The sequence below is a fragment of the Phasianus colchicus genome, chromosome 1, assembly GCF_987193195.1.
Source record: "Phasianus colchicus chromosome 1, bPhaCol1.hap1.1, whole genome shotgun sequence".
NCBI lineage: Eukaryota > Metazoa > Chordata > Aves > Galliformes > Phasianidae > Phasianus > Phasianus colchicus.
In genome coordinates, this window is record NC_143436.1 from 44,675,004 (window position 1) to 44,682,860 (window position 7,857).

Sequence of the window (7,857 nt, forward strand, 5' to 3'; positions counted from 1 at the left end):
CTGAAGGCAAATGTTGTAGTACAGTAACTGATGTTGGCATTATTTTTTTTTTTCGTTACAGCTATGGAAACTTATTTGGAAAAGCCTACATTTTATACAAAGTATATCACAAAATTCAGAACATGTTGTCTTATGTGGCACACATATTTTTCAAATTAAAATAAAAGGGTCAAAGAAAGAAAATTATTTTGGGGGTGCATTTTATGACGTAAGTAAGCAGAAGTTGGAAACTGAGTGGCATATCTGTGGGAGACATGCTGTTTTTGATGGAGGAATTAATGTTTTGCATCTTCTTTGACCCTGGATGCCAGCAGCCCTAGACTAGATAGAAATCCAAGAGACCCAAGAGTTTAGCAGTTGGAGATTATGCACACAAAAGCAAAGGAAAAAAAAGTTTATATAAGCACTGGTGATATTTCTGATTGCAAAGACAAGCATTCGAAAAAAGCTCACAGAAAGTTTATGATTTGGGTTACTGTCTTGTGTTTTCTGAATCCTGTTATCACAGAAGATAATGAAATTCTAGGGACAGGATAAAGGACATTTGCAAATGATCTTTCCATGTCCTCTAATTAGTCCCTTCAGAGACAATCTGGAGAGGATTTTGCAGTTTAAGTTACTGTCTTGCAAACATCACTAGTTATCTCTAAATCTTGCTGTCTGATTTTGTATATTGGGCTTGATTAAAAGCTCGCTAAGTTAATGGAGAGTTCCATTGCATCTAGTGGTTTCTGGAGTAGGACTAGAGCTGAAAGCATATCCAGCTGTGGTCGTTGCCTAACACTTTTTAGCTAAAAATGCATTCCTACTGTATAATTGCTGGCAATGCAAAATGAATTAATTTATTCCCTTGTATTTTTGAGAAGACTTTGTTTCCATTTCAGTTCTCCCAGCTCCTGGAGATACAATGACTGCTAGCTGTGCTCTTGAACTCAGTGCCAAAGCCTCAGGGTTGTCCTAGTCTTGTTTTTCCAAAACTCTGATTATAAAGAACTGAGTCTTTGATTCAGACTGTCAGCATTCATTTAATAAATACAATTTTTTTTCTTTGCTTTTTTTTTATTTTGGGCCTCACAGATTCATCCTCAGAAACTTCTGATAATAAAGAATGTGTGGGAAGAATAGTATTTTCTCCATGAAATTAAAAGTCCTGCCTGTCCCTCAGAAAGAGAGTTTGTATACATCATTAAGATTCTCCATCATCACCTTTCTAGACTGCCAACCTGACCAGAAGTAAACCTTTTCTCTGCTACTTCAGATCTCTCAAGTTCTGTTGCTACTTTTAATCAAGGAGGATAACGTCCAGCTCTGGGAGGAGTGAGACGAGTCCCTGTATGAATCATTTGTTCTGTTTCTACTTAGCACCTGGCTAAAAGATGCTCCCAGTTCGAAATGATAGGATAAGAGCAATTAGCGAAGATGTTTATGTATTTTCATATAAAACAACAGTAATAAAATGAAAGGTCACCTTCTCTTGGGCCTGGGACCAGTCTAAATAAAGGAGTATTGTAATACTGGTAACAGTAACTTAAGCTGCTCAAGCTGTATAGATCCTTAAAAAGATATACTAGATTTCTGCCAATTCTTTTCCAGGTTCTATGATCAGAAGTGCATCAGCCACACAAGGAAATTTGGGTCACTTGCATTATGTTGGCAAGTATGCTTGGTGATGTGAAGGAGGGACATTCACATTTTGCTCATACCTAGGAGGTCCATACGTATTCATCTGACAAAATATGCTCTGCCACATAAAAAAAAACATGTTAACTTTTGCTTTAGCAGGTTAGCATTAACATTAGAATGGGGAGGGGACCTTAATTTCATTACAGAGAACAGAATGCCCTTCTGAGAGTACAAGTGCTCTCTATCCCCCAGCACAGGAGAAGCAGCAGGGGAGGCAGGAAACCTGTATATGGTTGGGCAAGGGCCTGCAGGTCAAACTGAGGGATAAGAAGAACGTCTACAGGCAGTGTAAGCACGGATGTGTCATGTGGGAAGAATATAGGGATGTTTTCAGGACATGCTGATATGGGATCAGAGAAGCCAGAGTGCAGATGGAAGTGCACGTGGTGAGGGATGTGAAAAATAACAAGAAGGGATTCTACAGGTACACTGGTCACAAGAAACAGGCCAAAAAGAGTCACCACCATTAGCTATGCATTTTCTGCAGTGATGGACAAGGGCCTGCATGCCACGCTCATAAAAATCTGCACCTACAGAAATGACTCACAGCTGCTATGACAGCGTCATGGCTGAAACTCACACCTCAACCTGCTCAAATCTGCTGTTTGCTCTCTCTATAAGTGTTTGACAAGCATTAATGAATGTCAATGAATCTAGCTTTTTCTGCAATTGGAAGACACACTTGTGCTTCAAATTCACTTCCATGTCAGATGCCATTCTGTCACACTGCCCCTCTGCTGCAATCTGTGACACAGCAACAAAATGTAACGGAATATTGGTGGGAAGATTTAACCTCTAGTGCCATGCCACTAACTTCTGCCTCCGATGTCTTGGGCCTACATAATGAAATAGGATGCATTACTTTTGGAGCAGCCCTTATACATATCTCAACCTGATCCAATTGGACAGCTTTAAATTTTCTAAACGGAAGTAGTGTTCAGCACTCCAAACTGTTCCCACTGAATGTTCATGAAGAGCTTTACTGAGGTGCATAAAAATACTGTCCTAAACAATCTACTTCTCGTCCAAATGTTTGTCTCAACTTGTTCTTATGATTTTCTATTATTTGTTTTCCAAATTTAATATATGCACTCACCATTATGTAGATAAAGAGAAACCAGAATGCAAAATCCTGTAATCATTGAAGTTAGCTGCAATCAAAGGCAGAGCTAAATTTCACGCCAGCATTTCAGAAAATTCACTTCTGAGATTCTGAATGCCCCCCTGCCCTCCTTTTTGTTTGTTTGTTCTAAAGGCATAGGTTGGAGAGGTAGGAAGCTATTTTGACACATCCCTGTCCTGTCTCAGTATCTCTAACTTCCTGAATTGCTGGATTGTAGAGCCTTGTTTAGTCCAGGACCATGGGAAAAGGAGTGCATCAAATGAGCCTCCTTGGGACTTGGGAACAAAGGCTGGAGCACATAAAAACAAATGTCTCAGAGAGAAGGGAAAGGAAGGAAATCATGTGTCTGCAGAAGGGATTATCATTTCCATTTTGCTCATCAAAGTTAAACAGAGTACAAAAGAAGGATTTACAGTGCTCCAACTGTTCCATCCCTTGTGCAAATCAGCATAAACAGAAGGAAAAATAGAGTTAAACAGAAAATGTAAGATAGCTACAACTGTTTTTATTAGTAAAGTCCTGTTTAGTTTTCATTATTTCTGAATAAACAGTGAATGCAGGAAAACAAATAGCTTTTTAATGAGTCATAAAAAAAAAAAAACCGATTACATGTGTAATACTTATTTCTCACCTCAGTATGCCTCATCCTTTGTTCTTGATGACAAATTTCATTATCAATTCATATGATCCTTTGAAGTTGTTATTTGTCTCCTTTAAAAGTTACTCTTACTGTCACCCTTCACCTTTGTATTTTTTGGCAGCAGATTACAATGTTAGATTGTGTACTGTATGATCTTTTTCCTATCATTGAAACACAAATTTTTGGTAATTTTTACAGCTTGCCTACTTTGTTTTTATTTTTTATATCTTCCATAAAAATAATAAAAAAATATAAATTAAAAATAGCCTGACTCTTTCTATCAACTATCAACTATCAATCAACTATCAAACTATCAAATGTATACCAGATCTATCTAGCATTGATTATTACTGATTAGATCTCCAAACATTTTCATGCAGTTTGGTGTGCTAAACTGTAATGCTTTTCTAAATGAGCATCCAGAATATTGGTTTCTTACCCATGTAAAAACCACGTCTATTTAGACTTGGAATTTCCTTGTTATTAAGAATAAAGTTTTAGTATTAAAAAGGATTCTGCATACTTACTGTAAAATCAAACACCAAATCTATAGTTACAATAACAATTTTTTTCTCCTGGAAAAGGTGATTTAGAACCTGCAATATCTGCTTCTGGAATCATTAAATGTTCTTGCAAACTGTAAGCATGGTCCAAGAGCTATTAGTTTTAATCATCTTTAACCAGATTTGCAGGCATGACTGTCCTGTAAAATTCAAAGATTCTCCTTATTTCCATTTTCAGTTTTACATCCTTAGCATTTGTTCACAGAAACAGCCCGTAAGTTAAATCCATCACACTGTTCTATTCTCTCTTTCAGTATGCTATAAATTTTCAAGCAGATGAAAAATTGTGAGATTATTACTGTATATTTTATAGGAATAAACCATATGGTTAGCTTAGAAAAGCACTTAGAAAGTCAGAGAACTCCAATTACTCAACTCAGCTAAACAAAATCTGAAATCGCTTTTACAACAAATTATCCATCTTGTACTCCTTCCTTTTATTTGAATCCAAAGTCTCAAAAATATACTTTTTCTCAGGATATTTAGCAGTTTCAGTTTGGACACAGCTGGCAGGTGATACTGACATAACATAAATTGAGATTGGTGCTTGATGTTTGCTTGTGCTCCATGGAAAGCTTGAGAGGAGAGATGGAGATGCATTTTCTGAAGACTTTGTTGGAGAAATTATAATGGGCCACCTTTTTTTTTTCAACCTGTTACTAATCCTTTTATACTTTTAAAATCAGTTAGATGAAAACAAATGTACATTTTGTGCTTAATTTCTCTACCAGTTATGCATAAGCTGTAACAAAGGCAGTCTCAAGAAGTCTCACAGAGCCCAAAGGCTGGAGTCAGAGCTGCAGACTCACATACTTGGGTTATATTCCATTCATATTAGATAGGCTGCCATTCTTCTAAAACCAAATTTACAGTTTGCTCTTTAAGAGGTATAATTTGCATGAGTTTTGAGGAGTTGGGCAAGGAATCTTTCTTAATCATAGTTGAAAATAAGATAGAAGTGCTGAGTATGCAAGCATGTGGTGTGGCAGAATGGTTTTTATTAACATCCGAGCTATTGTCTGCTGTTCCAGACCAGCCTGTGGTGTTAGACCCTTTCAGGAAAAAAGCAGTTCCTGGCTGTAGAGATGGAAAACTGTTAAGTTTTTCCTTGGCTAAACAACTACAGTTCAGAGCTGGGTTATCATATTTATCACTGAAAGATGTATGATGCTTTCCCTGAGATGGAAAACTAAACCAGAAAAAAGATTCAATAAGAGAAAGATTTCATTAGAACACAGGTTTTTTATAGTATACTATATTTTGTTTTATCCATTTTTCAACAAAAATGATAAAGACTATCATATTTAATTCATGTATTGAGACTGTAAAAGATAGTATGGGACAGAATGGATGTCATGTCATCCTCAATTACCTGAGCAAATTTGAAATTGAAAACACTGAACAAAAGGTTTTTTTCCCACTCATTAGAAAAAAAAATTTCTTTCAAACACCAACATCAAAAAATACTTGTATGATGACACAATTGTTTGCACTTGAATTCCTTTACGTAAGTCTATCCCAATAGACTTACATAAAAGCAATTTCTGCTTTCATTGAATTTGTTAGAAAATGCATGAATATTAATTACTTGTAGCATCTCAAACTTCACAACTTCAGAATAATGCACTAGCAAGTAATTTCATCTGTAGTGATCTGTTAGTGATAGGACAAGAGGGAATGACCTCAAGTTGCATCAGAGGAAGTTCTGGTTGGATAATAGGAAAAAATTCTTCTCTGAAAGAGTGGTCAGGTGCTGAAACAGGCTGCCCACGGAGGTGGTGGAGTCACCATCACTGGAGGTGTTCAAGAAACATGGTGTTGTGACACGAAGGAACATAGTTTAGTGGGTAATATTAGTGGTAGGTGGATGATTGGACTCAATGATCTTGGAGGTCTTTTCCAACCTTAACGTTTCTATGATTCTAAAGAAGATGTAATTACTCAACTTGCAGAACACAGTCTAGGGATTATAAACACAATTTATAAAACAGTTATGGCAATACTTTGATGAGGCAACATCATCCATGCACACGGCTTTCATGTTATCATTATTTTAATTGCACACTTCAGTGGCATTTATGCTTTACATTTCCTTTTATTTGCTTCTTCTAGCAGTCACCTAGCTAGAGGCTCAGATGTTATCAATCTCATGGAAAGCTCTACTGTCATTAGTGCTCTCTGCTCCGGTCTGGTATTTGGGAAATATATTGATTCACTTAATCAATATATCAAATGCTAAATGTCAGACTGTCTTCCCTGAGAAGGAGGAAAATCACTTATTGACAAGTAGGATACACACATACACAAAAGAAAAAAAATACAACTCCCTTCATCTCCCCCAACAATCAGATCTATACAAAAATAAAAAATTACAATTTCATTTTAAAAGCTAGTTCATTTTTTAATGTTGTCATTGAAAAAGCTAGAAATAAAATATGGTTAATATTTTAGTGTTTTTCATTAAGTTTTATAAAACATTAAAATTATAGCCCTAATGTTTTTTGGTTTTCTGTTTTTTTTCAATTATACAGGCCAAAAAGATGGATTTTCTCTCTAATGTATTTGATAGTTTAATTTAAGTACATTTGCATTGTAAAACAGAGCTGCAAGTGACAGCTGAAAGGGATCATATAAACAGTTGAGCTTCAGCAGGTTTCATTATTACCAGCTGACTGTGCGCAATTTATTTTCTTCCCATTGCTCTAATAACATGGAAATTACTTTTTTAAATAATGTATGTTTTCATACATTAAATTATTGATTTTTTTAGCAAAAGATTTTTTCTTTTTTCCTTTTGTTCCCCCCCCCCCCCCCCCCATAACTTACTACATCCTATGAGAAGTTTTCTTCCTGTTAATACCAGCTATGAAATAACTTGGATTTTAACACAGGCTATGATCCAGCTTCACTCCACAGTGGCAGAAATAGCACCAAGAATTTTAGGCAGTCTGCAGAGGAGGGATGCAGCTCCCCAGCAAGACTTGTGGGCTGTGGAGCAGCTGTGCAAAGTGAGACAGACAGAGCTGGGCTGTGGGCTGTGACCTGACTCCAGGACCTCTGGCACTGTCAGCAAGAGGCACACCACCCCTCAGCCAATAATTCTGTTTATTTGTTTTGAGTTTCTGCTTTAAACTGTTTCTTTTCTGAGCAGACTTGGGAACGTGTCTTATGAGACACTAGCATACACAGAGAGAATTTAGTCTATAATACAAGATTTTTCTCATTGACTTTAAGGAAATATGAATCTTCTTTAGCTGTTCGAGTTACTGAGGTGATTTATCAAGTATCTGCAAAATAATGTAGCTGTAAACAAGAAGAAAATACAATGTTAGCCAGAATCCATTTCTATTAATGAAATGTGTGGAAAGCAAGACAAAAACAAATTACCTTGCAGCAAATATTGGCCCAGATAGCAGTTCAGCATAAGTTCAGGTTGCTGTTAGCGTGACAGTACAGGAAACTAACACTGATTGAAGAGCAACACATGAATTTTTCCACCATTTAAAAAAGGTCAGACTTAATCATATTTTTAAAGGCAAATGTCTGAGAAAAATGCCTTCAAAAACATTTTTGGATATTTTTTTGGTTGAACAGAAGTACAAAGACATTGCATTTCACTTCCTATTTGAAATGTATGTGGCCTTTACAAAAATGCTCTTTAATTTTTACACACTGAGAAAGACTTTCATAAACTGACACATACACATATGGTATCCTGATAGCTTGACAGAACCTCAAGTTTCTAGAATCAAATGGCATTTAGAGGTCTGATTTACAAAACTGCCTTTTTGGGGCTTTAGTTTGTTCTTTTTTTTTTTTTTTTTTTTTTTTGCTTTGCTTAATTGCCT

At 36.2% G+C, this 7,857-nt stretch overlaps 1 protein-coding gene across 1 annotated transcript in view; it reads right to left on the reverse strand.

Moving 5' to 3' along the window:
* The window catches only part of EPYC (epiphycan), a 32,737-nt gene extending 25,762 nt beyond the window's left edge, over nt 1–6,975 (reverse strand). Inside the window, exon 1 of the mRNA XM_031600016.2 lies at nt 6,836–6,975. The gene's annotated coding sequence lies outside the window, so the exon portion shown is untranslated. The remainder of the gene's footprint in view (nt 1–6,835) is intronic.
* Between the last annotated feature and the right edge of the window lie 882 nt (nt 6,976–7,857).